Raw genomic sequence first — 16,069 nt, 5'->3', positions numbered from 1 at the left:
AGTTTGAACCCAGGGGCACTGAACCACTGAGCCACATCCCCAGCCCTATTTTGTATTTTATTTAGAGACAGGGTCTCACTGAGTTTCTTAGCGCCTCACTTTTGCTGAGGCCGGCTTTGAACTCGCAATTCTCCTGTCTCAGCCTCCCTAGCCGCTGGGATTACAGCTCCCAGCTGAGTTGATTTTTTTATGTGAGTTAAATTTGGGGTTTGGTACTCACGTGATTTATCCTCATTATTTGGCATTCTTCCCCTAACACCATTTGTTGAAAAGATGAATCCTTTCCCCATTGAGTGGTCTTGACACCTTTGTTGAAGATCAAGCAACCATACAAATAAGGGTTTATTTCTGGGTTCTCTATTCTATTCCATTGATTTATCTGTCTATCCTTGTGTAAGGACCAGACTGTATCTTTGAAAAAGGAAAGTAAAATTTGAAATCAGTAAAGTGAGTCCTCCAACATTTTTTCTCTTTCCAAATTGTTTTGACTACACTGGATCCCCTGCAATGCTGTATGAATTTTAGGATGGATTTTTTCAATTTCTTTTAAAAGTCACCATTGAAAGGTTGAGGATATAACTCAGTGGCAGAGCACTTGCCTAGCATGTGCAAGGCTTTGGGGTTGATCCCAAGCACTGCAGAACCAAACCAAACCAAATAAAAAATACAAACCAGTATTGGGATTTGATACAAATTTGCATTGAATCCGTAGCTCACTTTGGGTAGTACTTATGAATATTGAGTCTTCTAATCCATGAACATGGGATATCTTTCCTTTTTTAGGTCTTTTAAAAATTCTTGGAGCTGGGGATGTAGCTTAAGCGGTAGCATGCTTGCCTGGCATTCGTGTGGCCTGGGTTTGATCCTCAGCACCACATACAAATAAAGATGTTGTGTCCGCCGAAAAGTAAAAAATAAAAAATAAATATTAAAAAAAATTCTCTCTCTCTCTTTAAAAAAAAAATTCTTAGTATACATCTTTTTGGCCACCTTGGTTAAATTTCTTCCTTCTTATTTTATTCTTTTGATGCTACTGCAAATTGAATTATTTTTAAAACTCCCCTTTTAGCTGTTTATTGTAAATATATAGAAATACAGCTGATTTTTGTGTGATGATTTTATGTCCTGCAACTTTGCTGAATTTATTAGTTCTAAATTTATTTTGTAGAATTGTGATTTTTCTTCATGTGATCATGTTACCTGTGAAAAGAGATAATTTTACTACTCCCTTTCCAATTTGTCAGAACGTTATTTTTTCTTCTTGACTGACTGTTTTGGCTAGAGATTCCAGTACTATGTCATATAGAAGTGGAAAGAGCAGACATTTTATCTTGTTCTTGATCTTAAGGACAAAGCTTTCAGTCTTCACTATTAGATATTATGTTAGCTATGTATTTTTTTAAACCTATCTATGGCCTTTATTTTTCTGGAGAAGTTCTCTTTCACTTCTAGTTTATTGAGTACTTAACTCATGAAAAGGTGTTGGTTTTGTCAAAGATTTCTGTGCATTTGTTGAAATGCTCATGGGTTTGTTCTCCTTCATTCTATTAATTTGGTGTATTATAAGAATCAATGTTAGGGGGCTGGGTGGTGGTTCAGTGGTAGAACTCCTGCCTAGCATGTGTAAGGCATTGGATTCAATTCTCAGCACCATATATAAATAAATTAAATAAAGGTCCATTGACAACTAAAAAATATTTTTAAAAAGTTAATTTTTGTATGTTGAATCGTCCTTAGATAAATCCCAATTGGTCTTGGTTTGCAATCCTTTTAATATGCTGCTGGATTTTGTTAGCTAGTATACTGCTCAGGATTTTTGTATCTATGTTCATAATTCTGTAGTTTCTGTTTTTTCCTGTGATGTCTCTATTTTTGGTATCAGGATAACCATGGCCTCATAGAATGAGCTAAGAAGTATCCTCTCTTTTTTTCTCTCTCTTTTTTTTAAAGGGGGAGGTATCAGAGATTGAATTCAAGGGCACTAAACCACTGAGCCACATCCCCAGACCTACCTATTGTTGTTGGGTAGAGTGTTCTCTAGAGTTGCTTAGCACCTCACCATTACTGAGGCTGGCTTTGAACTCATGATCCTCCTGTCTCAGCCTCCCAAGTTGCTGGGATTACAGGAATGTGCCATTGCGCCTGGTTCCTATTCTCTTTTTGAAGAGTTTATGAAAGATTGGGTAATTCTTCCTTAAGTGTTTGGTAGAATTCACCAATAAAAACTTTTTGTGTAGGGAAGCTTTTTAAAATTATTATTACTAATATAATTTCTTGTTATAAGATGGTTCAATTTTTTTTATTTCTTCTTGATTCAATTTTGGTATTTTATGTATTTTCAGACACAAACACTTATTCATTTCATCCAGGTTATCTAATTTGTTTGTGTACAATAGTTCATAGTATTCTCTGATAAAATTTTATTTCTGTAAGATCAAGAGTAATGTCCCTCCCTTGTTTCTGATTTTTGCAACTTGAGTCTTCTTTCTCTCCCTCTCTCTCTCTCTCTCTCTCTCTCTCTCTCTCTCTGTCAATCTAACTAAAGGTTTATAAATTTTGTTAGTGTTTTCAAAGAATTAACTATGATTTGGTTGGTTTTCTACTCTTTCTATTCTCCGTTTATCCCTACAATTTATTTTTTCCTTTTATTTACTAAATTTATAATATAGTTTTATATATAAATTCATATATAGTTTACTCCTTTTTTAGTTTCTTCAGGTGTTATTAATTTTTCTTGTTAAATGTAGATGTTTACATCTATAAATGCCCCTCTGGGCACTGCTTTCTCTGCATCCTTTATATTTTTGTATGTGACTTTTTTCATTTTAATTTGTCTCAAAGTATTTGCTAATATCCCTGTGATTTCTTCTTTGAATCATTTGTTGTTTAAGAGTTTGGTATTTAATTTCCACTTTGAATTTTCCAGTTTTTGTCTAGTTATTGATTTCTAGTTTTACACCATTGTGGTTGGAGAATATACTTTGTATTTTTCTAATCTTTTAAATTTGAGATTTGATTTATGCCTCTATCCTGGAGACTCTTCCTTTGTATTTGAGAAGAATGTATTTTGCTAATGTTGGGTAGAATGTTCTCTAAAATCCTGTTAGGTCTAATTGGTTTACAGCAGTGTTCAAGTCCTTTATTTCCTCATTGATTTTCCTTCTAGTTGTTCTATCCATTACTGAAGGTGAAGTATAGAAGTTTCCAAATTTATTGCAGAACTGTCTCTCCCTTCAATTGTGTCAATTTTTGCTTCCTCTATTTTGAAGCTTTGTGTAAATGTTTATAATTCGTCATCTTGATGAATTGACCCTTTCAAAAACATATGATATTCTTCTTTTGTACACCCCCCCCAAAAAAATTTTTAAACACTTGGGATCAAACACAGGACTTTGTACTTACTAAGCAAGCATTCTACAACTGAGCTATATCCCCAGCCCTTTTAATTTCATTTTGAGACAGAGACTCACTAAGTATTCCAGGCTAGCCTAGAACTTGTGTTTCTCCTACCTTGGCTTCCTGAGTAGTGGGGATTACAGGTATATGCCACTGTGCCTGGCTACTCTTTTAACAATTTTTTTTTTAGAATTTTTTAATACTTATTTTGTAGTTTTTGGTGGACACACATCTTTATTTTTTTATGTGGTGCTGAGGATGGAACCCAGTGCCCCGCGGGCATGCCAGGCGAGCAGGTTACCGCTTGAGCCACATCCCCAGCCCTCTTTTAACAATTTTTTTACTTAAAATCTATTTTGTCTGATATTAGCATAGCCTCCCCTGGTCTCTTTTGGATACAGTTTTCATGCAGCATTTTTTTTCTATCCATTTACTTTAATTTTCTTTGTTTCTTTGAATCTAAAGTCTCTTCTAAACAGCATATTGATGAATCCTGTCTTCTTTTTGTTTTTGAGTCATTCTGATATTCTTTGCCTTTTCTGTGTGCTTATTTTGTTTGTTTTGTGCTGGGGATTGAACCTCAACATGGTAGGCAAGCACTCTACCACATTCTAACACTGAGCTACATATACAGTCATATATTTTGAGATGAGATCTTACTAAGTTGCCCAGTCTGTCCTGGAATTCATGATCCTTCTGCTTCAGCCTTCTGAGTAGTTGGTATTATAGACATGTACCACTAGAACTAGTTAATCTCTGCCTTTAAATTTTTTTTTTAGTTGTGGATGGACATAATACCTTTATTTTTTATTTATTTATTTTTATATGGTACTGAGGATCAAACCCAATGCCTCACATGTGTGAGGCAAGCGCTCTGCCACTGAGCCACAACCCCAGCCCAAAACTCTGCCTTTTAATAGGAAAGTTTAATCCATTTACATTTAAAGCAATTATTGATAAGGATTTATTTGACCATTTTGTTGTTTTCTGTGAATCTCAGGTCTTTTTTTTCCCCTAATTTCCTCCATTATATCCGTCTTTTGTGTTTGTTTTTTATAGTGTACATTTTTATTCTCTTATTTCCTCTTTATATACTTTATAATTAATTTCTTAGCTGTTAATTTTAGAATTACAATTGACATCTTAAATTAAAATAACCTAGTTTAAATTACTATCAATATAGCTTAAATAATATTCAAAAACTGTCCTCCTACCAGGCACAGTGGCACATGCTTGTCATCCCAGCAACACAGGAGGCTGAGGCAGGAAAATCACAAGTTTGAGGTCAGGCTGGACAACTTAGCAAGACCCTGCCTCAAAATGAAAAATAAAAAGAGCTGGGGATGCAGCTCAGTGTGGAATAATCCTATGCTCAATTCCCACTAGTGAAAAAAAAACATCCAATTCTCCTCCTATATAGCTCTATCCTTCATCCTTTATATTGTTATTGTCATAAATTACTTCTTTATACACTGTACGCCCAAGAACATAGACATAATTATTGTTTTATATTTTATATGTGGAAAAAAGGGATATTACAAACACAAAAATACAAAGATTCTGGCTTTTATATTTACCTATCTAGTGGTCTTTTTTTTTTTTTTTCCTGCTACTGGGTATCGAAGCCAGTGGTGCTCACTGAGATACATCTCCAGTTCCTTTTATTTTTTTATTTTGAGACAGGATCTCGCTATGTTGCTCAGGCTGCCTTGAACCTGTGATCTTCCTGCCTCAGCCTCCCAAATTGCTGGGATTATAGGCGTGTACCATCATGGCCAGCTACCTATGTGTTAGTTTTTGTTCTCCCCTCCCATGTCTTTGAGTTATTTATCTAGTGTGCTTCACATCACTTGAAGGACTTCCTTTAACATTCCCTGGAGGGCATGTTTACAAGTGACACACTCCCTTGTTAATATCTTAATTCCTCTTTCCTTCTTGAAGGACAGTTTTGCCAAATACAGAATTCATGATTGACAGTTTCTTTCTGCACTTTTAAGTATGTCACCTCACTGTCACTTTTCTGGTGAGAAATTGGCCACTAATCTTATTGAGGATCCTTTGTACATTAGAAGTTGCTTCTTCTTTTTTTTTTCTGCTTTCAAGATTCTCTGTTTAGCTTTGACTTTTGATGATTTAATTATAATGTATCTCAGTGTGGACCTCTTGGCTTTACCCTAGTTGGAGTTAAGTTTATTGGACGTGTGAGTTCATATTTTTTTGTTTATTTGTTTCTTTGTTTTCTAAATCAAATTTGGGGAGTTTTCAAATATGATTTCTTCAGATTGTCAATCTCTCTCCTGCTAAGATGCCAATTATGATAATATTGGTATGATTTATGATGTCTAGCAAGTCTCTCAGGCTCTGCTAATTTTTCTTCATTCTTTTTCCTTTCTAGTCCTAAGATTGGGTAATTTCATTTCATTTGACCTATCTCCAAGTTCACTGCTTCTTTTATAGGTCTGCTATTGAATATATCTTGTTCATTTTTCATTTTCTTACATTAATCCTATTTTTTATTTTATGTATTTCCTGATATTTTTATATCTTGGGGCCTTAGTGATCTGGAACAGGCAATTCCTAGAAATGATAAATGACTCATCTGCAAGTGTGCCTTTCATATGCGAAACAAATGGTCCAAAACCCATACTCCAAACCAATTCCTTTATTGAACTTTTACATTCTAAGGCATAATACCCCTGTAATAGTCACACCCTGGCCAGATACCAGACAACTTGGACAGTCCCCAATCCCAGGAGCATGCTGAAATTATTCAAATTTGCCAGTCCTAAACCTGTTTATCCCAGTTTGCCTAGTCTTTCCCATAGAAACTGCAGTAGATGCTGGGTGTGGTGGTGCATAGCTGTAATCCCAGTGACTCAGGAGGCTGAGGTAAGAGGATCACAAGTTTGAGACTAGCCTCAGCAACTTGGTAAGGCCATAGGCAATTAGTGAGACCCTATTTCAAAATTAAAAAAAAGGGGGTTGGGGCTGTAGCCCAGTGGTTAAGCACCCCTGGGTTCAATCCCTAATACCAAAAAAAAAAAAAAGAATCTATAATAAAGGCTCTTGCCTACATTGTCTTCCTCTTTCCTCTGCCTCATGAATGACCTGAGAACTTTCCCTATGTGCTCCTGCATGGTATTTGGTGCCTCCTGTTAAGGATCACTTGATCCCAGGAGTTTGAGACCCTCCTGAGCAACATACTTATTCCTTCTTCTTCTTTTATTTTTTAGCAGTGCTGAGGATTGAACCCAAGTTCTCACACACGTTAGGCAATCACTCTACCACTGTTACAGTCCCAGCCCTAGTTCTTCCTTCCTGACAGTCATTTCCATGTCTGTATATCTTAACTGATTAAAACAAATCTTATATAAATCTTATATGTATTTTGAATATCAGTTATTGTATTTTTTAGTTCCAAAATTTCTATTTGGTTCCTTTTTATAACTTTTTTCTACTGATATTCTATATTTGTTTTGACATTCTTCTCTTGGTTTCCCTCAGTTCTTTTTTTTTTTTTATTGGTTGTTCAAAATATTACAAAGCTCTTGACATATCATATTTCATACATTAGATTCAAGTGGATTATGAACTCCCATTTTTACCCCAAATACAGACTGCAGAATCACATCGGTTACACATCCTCAGTTCTTTGTCTATGGTTTCCTTTAGCTCTTTGAGCACATTATAAACGGTTGACTTGAAGTCTTTGTCTAGTAAGCCCCAATTCTCTGCTTCCTCAGGTACAGTTTCTACTTATTTTTTTTCTTGTATTCTTCCTGTATACTTCCTATTTTCCTCCCTAAACAGGATATTTTGAATATTATGGGGTGGGGAGAAAGAGCGAGAGGGAGGATGGGAGGGTTGGGGAGAGGGAGAGGTGGGAGAGGAAAGGACAAGGAAGGGGAGAACATTCTTTAGGTCTTTGCAGGTTGTCTTGTCTTGGGTACTTCCTCAACATTTAGTCAGATCATTTACAACTCTGCCTTAGCCTTCATTTCCTGCTTGTGCTGAACCTAAAGACCAACTAGAGGCAAAAGCTTATAGTATGGTTTTTTCAAATATTTTCTGATTAAGCATTGTGCCCTGAATGTGGGAGCTGTTCAGGGCTCTATTTTATTTATCTATCTATCTATCTATCTATTTATTTATTTATTTATATTAGGGATTGAACCCAGGGATGCTTAACCACCAAATCACATCCTCAGACCTTTTTAATATTTTATTAGAGACAGACTCTTGCTGAGTTGTTTAGGGCCTCACTAAGTTGCTGAGGCTGGGTTTGAACTTGTGATCCTCCTGCCTCAGCCTCCCCAGTCACTAGGATTACAGAAGTGTGCCACCATACCTGGCTATTTTTTTAAATTTTTTGAGACAGGGTCTTGCTGAGTTGCTTAGGCCTTGCTAAGTTGCTGTGGCTTTCTTTGAACTCATGATCCTCTTGCCTCAGCCTCCCAAACTGCTGGGATTACAGGTATGTGCCACCATACCTGGCTACATCCCATCTTTTTTCACCAGGTTTTTTGGCAGTTCTAGGGAGAAATAGGCTGTAAAAGTCTCTACTCTGACATTTAAATTTTTTTAAAATTGTAGATAGACACAATACTTTTATTTTATTTATTTTTATACGGTGCTGAGGCTCTAACCTAGTGCCTCACACATGCTAGGCAAGTGCTCTAGCCCAGAGCCACAATCCCAGCCCCTCTACTCTGACTTTTGCACTGTTTTCAACCATATGAAATCAGGTGTCTCTACGACACAAAGTGTAGACCTCTTGAGGCTAACTGTTATGCTTGCCATTGGATCCCCCAGCACACAGGGACCCTCCAAAATGATTTGTCAAATGAATGAAGCTTTTCAGTAGCCATTTAAAAGCATTAACCTTGATCTTGGCTTCAGTGTATGGCCACATTCTTAACCCTTTTTTATTTTTTATGTAGAGACAGGGTCTCCCTGAGTTGCTTAGGGCCTCACTAAGTTGATGAGGCTGGCTTTGAGCTTGTGATCCTCCTGCCTCAGCCTCCCGAGCTGCTGGGATTATAGGTGTGTGCCACCATACCTGAGGAGAAAGCAGAATTCTAAGTGCTACCTGCCTCCTGAACTTAATGACAGGCCCTGTGTGCCCTTCCAGACCCTCTTTCTCCTTCTCCATAACATATGCATATTATTCTTTTTTCCCATTTAATATGCATATTTTGGAGATCTATCCACATTAGCAAAGATTTATATCTAGTTTACTGATCTCCTTTACAATACACAAAGAATACAGAGTGAAGTAAAAAAGGGAAGAGGTTTTTAACAAAAAGACCTGACTTCATTTTTACATTTCACAATACAAATAAAACTGCACTTTTCCTTTCTAATTTATCCCCTCCAAAACTATTCTCTGTCTGATAAGAATGGGGAGCAAGTCTTTGTTGTCATGCTGTTAAAAAACTTCCCGAGTCATAACCCTATGATCTCCTAGTGACATAGAATACGTAATATAAAGAGGGTCCCCTTGCCAGGCACGGTGACCCACACCTGTAATCCCAGAGACTCTGGAGGCTGAAGCAGTTAGATCACAAGTTCTATGCCAGCCCGGGCAATTTCATAAGACCCTCCCTTAAAGCAGAGAAAGACTGGGTGCACACTTCAGCAGCAAATATACAAAAATTGGAACAATATAGAAAAAATTATCATGGCCCCCGGGCAAGAATGACAGGCAAATCCATGAAAGATTCCATATTAAAAAGAAAGAAAAAAGGGGGGTGGGACTGGGATGTATCTCAGTGGTAAAGTGTCCCTGGATTTATTTATAAATAAATAAATAGGCTCCCCTCCTTCCATTGCTGTCTGATCATCATTCCTGGCTAAGTGGGCACCATCATGGGACAAGCAAGAGGTATCATCATTAGGAGGACAGGCAACAGTGGCATGTGACTCCCATGCATGCCTTCATTCCAGGAGCAGGTTCCATAAGCATCATCCCAGGAAGAGGAGGGCCCATCACTGACATCATGACAGGGCCTTCCATGTGGGGTGCTGGCATCTTACCAGGCTGAGGAGGACTGCTGGGAGGTGGGATATGCCAAAGTAATTGCAGAGAAGGGAGTAGGAGAATGCTTCCTTGTTGTTGAATACAGCCGTTGCTGTGTCAATCAGGCTCTGAGCCTACTCTTGCATCCATTTCTTTTTCCGTACTGGGGATTGAACCCAGGGGCACTTAACCACTGAACTATATTCCCAGCCCTTTTTATTTTTAATTTTGGAACATGGTCTTGCTAAATTGCTTAGGACCTTGGTAAGTTTCTGAGGCTGGCTTTGAACTTGTGATCCTCCTACCTCAGCCTCTCCAGCCACTGGGATTACAGGCCTGCACTTCCATGCCCAGCTTCCTCCATTCATTTCTGATAGGAGACTTTCATATTCTCTTGTGTTTCCTATCATTGCCATGTTTCTTTCTCACAGAAGAGCATCATGGGTGAGGAATATGTTACAGTAGTTGCAATAAAACTTGGGCCTGTTGCTCTAAAGATCATTGACCACTTGGTTCTGTGCTGCCTGGAAAATCTGAACCTAGATTTTATATTAAACATATTACCTGGACTCAAATATTATAGAAACTAAGAGCATAGACTCTAGACTTAGACGACCTTTGTTTAAATACTTGCTCTGCCACTTATTAGACAGGAATTTTGCAAATTCCTCTCATTTTCTACATCTAAAAAGGGGTAGGGGGTGGGGATAATAATAGGAGGTTTTTCATGAGGTTTTCATTTGAGATGTAAATTAAATAATTCCTGAAAGGCATGTAGCTCTGTGTTTAGTATACAGTAGCTTTCATTAAAAGATCTATCTGGAACAGGAAATCCAAATAGAAAATTAAGAAAACAATGCCTTTTACAATAGCATCAAAAAGAATAAAATAGGACTGGGGGTGTAGCTCAGTGGTAGAATGCTTGCTTGTCTAGCATGTGGGAGGCCCTGGGTTTGATCCCCAGCACTACAAAAAATAAAAATATAAAATAAAATACTTAGGAATAAGACAACTCATAAAATGAGAGTAAATATTTGAAAATTATATATCTGATAAGACTAATTTGCATGATAAATAAAGATCCCTATAACTCAACAACAAAATTGCAAATAACCTAACTCAAAAATGGGCATAGGCAGGCATGGTGGCACATGACTGTAATCCCAATGACATGAGAGGCTAAGGCAGGAGGATTGCAAATTCAAGGCCAGCCTCAGCAACTTAGCAAGGCCCTAAGCAACTTAGCAAGATCCTGTATCAAAATAAAAAATAAAAATAAAAATTTTAAAAAGGGCTGGAAAAGTGGATCAGTGGTAGAGTTCCCCTGGGTTCAATCTCCAGTAAAACACCCCCCCACACACACATACACACACACTATGCACAAAGGGCACAGGATATAGATACTTCTCCAAAGGAACAGAAATAGATAATAGATATTTCTCCAAAGAAGATAAACAAATGATAAATAAGCACATAAAACATGTTAAATATAATTAGTTATTTGGGAAATGCAAATTAAAACCACAATGAGATACTATTTCCAGTATACTAGAATGGATATTATCAAAAAGATGATAAGTGGGCTGGGTGTGTGTCAGTGGTAGAACACTTGCCTAGCAGACTGAAGATCCTGGGTTCAATCCCCAGTGGAAAAAACAAACAAACAAACAAAATGGGGTAGGGGAGAAAGGAAGGAAAAGTGTTGATAAAGATGGAGAAATTGGAATCCTTGTACATTGCTGACGGGAATGTAAAATTGTACTGCCATTTTGGAAAACACTTTGGTAGTTTCTCAAAAAGCTAAACTTACAATTAAACTATGATCCAGTAATTTTACTCCTAGGAATCTACCGAAAGGATTTGAAAACAGAGATTCAGATATATACTCGAATACCAATGTCCATAGCAACATAACTCACAGTAGCCAAAAGGTGGAAATAATCTAAGTGTTCATTAATACTTAGATTACATTCTATGTACATTTTTAGTGTAATAAAAAAATTAAGAAAAAATAAATAAATTAGGCAGGTCCTTCTTAAAAACAAAACAAATTTTACCATCTAGTAAGGCTGGTAAGGGGATTTGGATGTTTTAAAGAAAAAAAATTACCTATTTGATGATAGAATAGTGTATTGCAACCAGTAGATCAAAGACACATCTGTACTCATTTCTTTTTTTGTTTTGTTTTTTGTTTTTTCAGTTGAAGGTCCCTTACTGGTCCTGCTTCCATGAATGGTCAAAACCAAGAGAAGGGACTGGGGTTGTGGCTCAGTGGTAGCGTGCTCACCTAGCACACGTGAAGCACTGGGTTCAAACCTCAGTACCACATAAAAATGAAATAAAGATATTATGTCCACCTACAACTAAAAAATAATAAATATTAAAAAAAATAAACAAAAGAAAAGGGAGGGGAACCAGCCAGCACAGGGAGAGATCATCTCCACAATATTCCATTTATACACAGAACTAAACAGACAAGCACACAGTCACTATTAGGGTTAGAAGTTGGCAGCATGGGATGAGGAAGAACAAGTGAGAAATAGGGGTGTCATTAAAAAAAATACAGCCCCCCCCCAATGGGTGCCTGGGAGAAGACTTGGTTTGTTTCAACCCAAGAGGAATAGAATATCAAAATCAGTTTGGGAAGGCAAAACCTCAGAGATGAAGGGAGGAGGAAAACCTAGGGGGTAAGGGGGCTGTTTGGCAACTGGAGTGAAGGGAATGCCTTTCCCTGCTGGGATTCCCCCAGGCCCTCCCAGCTGGCAGGAAGTGGGCAGCTGCAACCCTCTAGGGCAGGTCTGGGACTGCCAGATGCTCAAGGTAGAAGGCTGGAGGGGGCTCACAAAGGCTTGCCCTCCAGAGAGATGATGGCCCTGCCCCCCAGTTTTTCAGCCAGGGAGCAGCAATCCTTGACCTCCTTGTAATAGTTTTGCTTGTAACTCGTGCTTGATCCCTGTCAGCTTCTTCTTGTTGAAGCCCTTGGAAATGACAGATAATTTTGCTCTTAAGGGGTGCAGATCCAGGGGCCCAGAAGATAAACACCAGGTCTTCCTTCTTGCTCTCCTTGGTCTCGTAGGCTGTGTCTCATATTTCTTGCAGCACTCTTCCCAATAGCCAAGATATGGCACCCACCTAGGTGCCCATTGACACATGGATAATGAAAACATGATATTTACATGCTGGAATATAATTCAACCATAAAAACATGAAATTCAGTCATTTGGAGCAACATGAATGGAACTGGAGGACATTAGGCTAAAAGACAAATGCTGCATGTTCCTACATATATGTGGAAGCTACAAAATTGATGTCATAGAAGTAGAGAATAGAATAATGGTTATTAGCCAGGAGCAGTGGTATATGCCTGTAATACCAGCTACCTGTGGGGGCTGAGACAGGAGCATGGCAAGTTCAAAGTCAGCCTCACAACTTTGTGAGTCCCTGTCTCAAAAAAAAAAAATATCTATCTATCTATCTATCTATCTATATATATATATATATATATAGATAGATATATATATATAGAGAGAGAAAAGAATAGAGGTTCATAGAGTCTGGGAAGAGTGTAGGGGAGGGGAAGGAGGGATAAAAGAGGATGGTTTGTGGATACAGGGATACAGTGGATTGGAAGAATAACTTTGATGTTCTATAGCACAGCAGGATAACTATGATTAATAACAATTAGTTGTATGTTTCAAAATAGCTAGTAAAGAGGATTTTGAATGTTTCAAACACAAAGAAATGAGATATATTTATATCTATATCTATCTATATATCTATATCTAGATAGATATAAATATATAGATATATATATCTGAGGTGATCTGCAAATTACCCTGATCATTATACATTGTATACATATATTGAAATGTTACACCATACCCTTTAAATATGTACAATTATTATGTGTCAATTAAGAATAAAAATATATTTTAAAAAAGAATTGGGGATATAGCTCAGTTGGTAGAGTGCTTACCTAGCATACAAAAGGCCCTGGGTTCAATCCCCAGCACCACAAATAAATAAATAAAAAAGAATTAAAATAGTGGTTGCCTTTAGACCTGAAAGATAGGAACTGAGTGGGAAAGGAGTTAAGGAAGTTTCTGGGTGCAGAAAGTGACTAAGGTGTTAACAGGGACATTACATTTTTTCAGAACTCTTTATACTGAACTTCTGTGAGTTTCACTCTATATTAAGTTTTACCTCAGTAAAAAGCAAAACATGGTTAGTTACTACTAATCCTTTCATTTACTGTTCTTGACGTGTTTGAATAAAGTAACATTTAAAGGCCATTAAATGAGCTGGCTGTGGTGATGCTGGCCTGTAATCCCAGCCATTTGGGAGGCTGAGGCAGGTGGATCACAAGTTGGAGGCCAATTGCAGCAATTTAGCATGGCCCTCAGCAACTTAGTAAGACCTGGTTTCAAAATAAAAAGAGTTGGGGAAGTAGCTCAATGGTAAAGCACTCCTGTGTTCAAACTCCAGTACTGGAAAAAAATTAATTAATTAAATGTTGTACCAATTTAAGCCTTAGCTAATTTAGTTATTTTTCTCCATCTTCTCACTTGTCTGGGGTCTTTAATCATTAAATTTAAATTTAATTTAAATTGTTAAATTTAACAATTTTTGTTTTTATGTATTTTTAAAATTTTATGTCAGTTTTTGGGTTTTTGTTTGGGTACTGGGATTGAATTCAGGGGCACTCAACCACTGAGCCACATCCCCAGCCCTATTTTGTAGTTTATTTAGAGACCGGGTCTCACTGAGTTGCTTAGTGCCTCGATTTTGCTGAGTTTGGCTTTGAACTCGCCATTCTCCTGCTTCAGCCTCCCCTGCTGCTGGGATTACAGGCCTGCACCACTGTGCCTTACTTAATTTATGGGTCTATGTTTGTAAATCTTTTTCTTCTTTTTGGTAGTATGAATTGAACCCATGGATGCTTTACTCCTGAGCCATATCTCCAGACATTTTTATTCTTTTGAGACAGGGTCTCCTTAAATTTCTGTGTCTTGCTAAATTGCCTGGGCTGGTCTTGACTCTATGATCCTCCTGCCTCAGCCTCCTGAGTCATTGGGATTACAGACATGTGCAAACATGCCCAATTGTTTGTATGTCTATTCCGAACATATCTCTTCTATTCCAGGTTTAGAAACATGATCTCATATTTGTTCCATTATTTTTATAGTTTTTTTTTTGTGTGTGTGTGTGTGTGTGTGTGTGAGAGAGAGAGAGAGAGAGAGAGGGAGAGAGGGAGAGAGGGAGGGGAAATGTAACTATTGATTAGCTGGAGATAGTGGGCAACTTTCTTAGTATTGCCAACTCTTAGTTTTCTTATCCATTAAGTAGGGATAATATTTTGTTCTTCATATGTTTGAATAGGCCATTAAATTTTTGACCTATTTATTTTTTTCTTGTTATTTTATTTTATTTTTTATTAATTGCTTGAGACAATACAATGATCTTTGTTTGACCTATTTAGAGGGTAACAATTGCTTTATTATTATAAATATTTTTTGCAGTACTTGAACTTTGGGGTGAACTACATCTCCAGTCCTGTTTAATTTTATTTCAATTCTGGGTCACACTAAATTGCCCATGCTGGCCTCAAACTTGTGATCCCCTCCTTCCTCAGCCTCCTGAATCACTAGGATTACAGGTGTATGCCACTGTACCTGGCTTCCAGTGCTGGAGATTAAGCCCAGGGCCTCTTGTATGCTAGGCAAGTGCTCTAGCACTGATGTCCACCCCCACTCTATTATGTTATTAACTGTGTGTTATGGCATTTGACATTTTACCTTAATCCTTTGTGTATCTGGCTCTTTCATTAAGCCTGTCTTCAGTGATAGGAAACATGGTTTCCTCCAGTGCCTATCCAGGTGCTTGGCATTTAGCAAGTGTTTAAATGTTTGTTTAATGAATGGATTTGTTGGTTGAATGGATGAACAACACAGAATAAAAACCAAGTACAAGCTGGGCATCGTGGTACATGCCTGTAATCCCAGTGGTTTGTGGGGCTGAGGCAGGAGGATTGAGGAATTTATCAACATGGAATGATCAAGAAACCCTCCCTCCATCTCCTTTAATCCTTAGGATTGAGAATTCAAAGCCAACCCCAGCAATGGTGAGGTGCTAAGCAACTCAGTGAGACCCTGTCTCTAAATAAAATACAAAATAGGGCTGGGGATGTAGCTCAGAGGTTGAGTGCCTCTGAGTTCAATCCCTGATAACAACAACAAAAAAAAGTACAAAAGGGAAAATGAATAAATATTAATGAATAGTTTTATTAAGCAGTTTTTATATGAAATTAAACACAAAACTAAAGTAAAACTAGAGCAGAGAAAAAACTTAGATATAACTATTTAATACCTACATTGAGTTCTTGTTCAAGTATGGGCTCCAAAAGGACTGAGGTTCTACTGATTGAAATAGTAGAAGTTTAAGTGAGCAGGCATTTTTCTTCGGAGAGTCTATAGTCAGATTATAGTTCCAGGAGGCCAGGGATCAGAAATACTTTGCCCACCAATGTATTCCTAGCTTGCAGCATAGAACCTGGTGGCCAAGAGATGTTTATGACTGGATGAAATGCTTTCATCAGATCTTCAAGTTTTATTTGTTTTTTTTTTTTGGGGGGGGGGCGGGAGCTGGTACTAGGGA

At 37.6% G+C, this 16,069-nt stretch overlaps 1 protein-coding gene and 1 non-coding gene across 3 annotated transcripts in view; both read left to right on the top strand.

Annotated features, from left to right (window-relative positions):
- Positions 1-16,069, top strand: part of Tmem219 (transmembrane protein 219) — a 40,986-nt gene that overhangs the window by 7,946 nt on the left and 16,971 nt on the right. The gene's annotated exons all lie outside the window — the stretch shown is intronic.
- On the top strand, positions 9,022-9,128 carry LOC125612419. The gene has a single exon (XR_007342781.1). It is a non-coding gene; the product is annotated as a U6 spliceosomal RNA (small nuclear RNA).

This window comes from Marmota marmota, unplaced genomic scaffold (assembly GCF_001458135.2).
Source record: "Marmota marmota marmota unplaced genomic scaffold, marMar, whole genome shotgun sequence".
NCBI classification, from domain to species: Eukaryota; Metazoa; Chordata; class Mammalia; order Rodentia; family Sciuridae; genus Marmota; species Marmota marmota.
The sequence above is the reverse complement of the archived record's forward strand: the minus strand, read 5'-3'. Positions and strand labels throughout refer to the sequence as shown.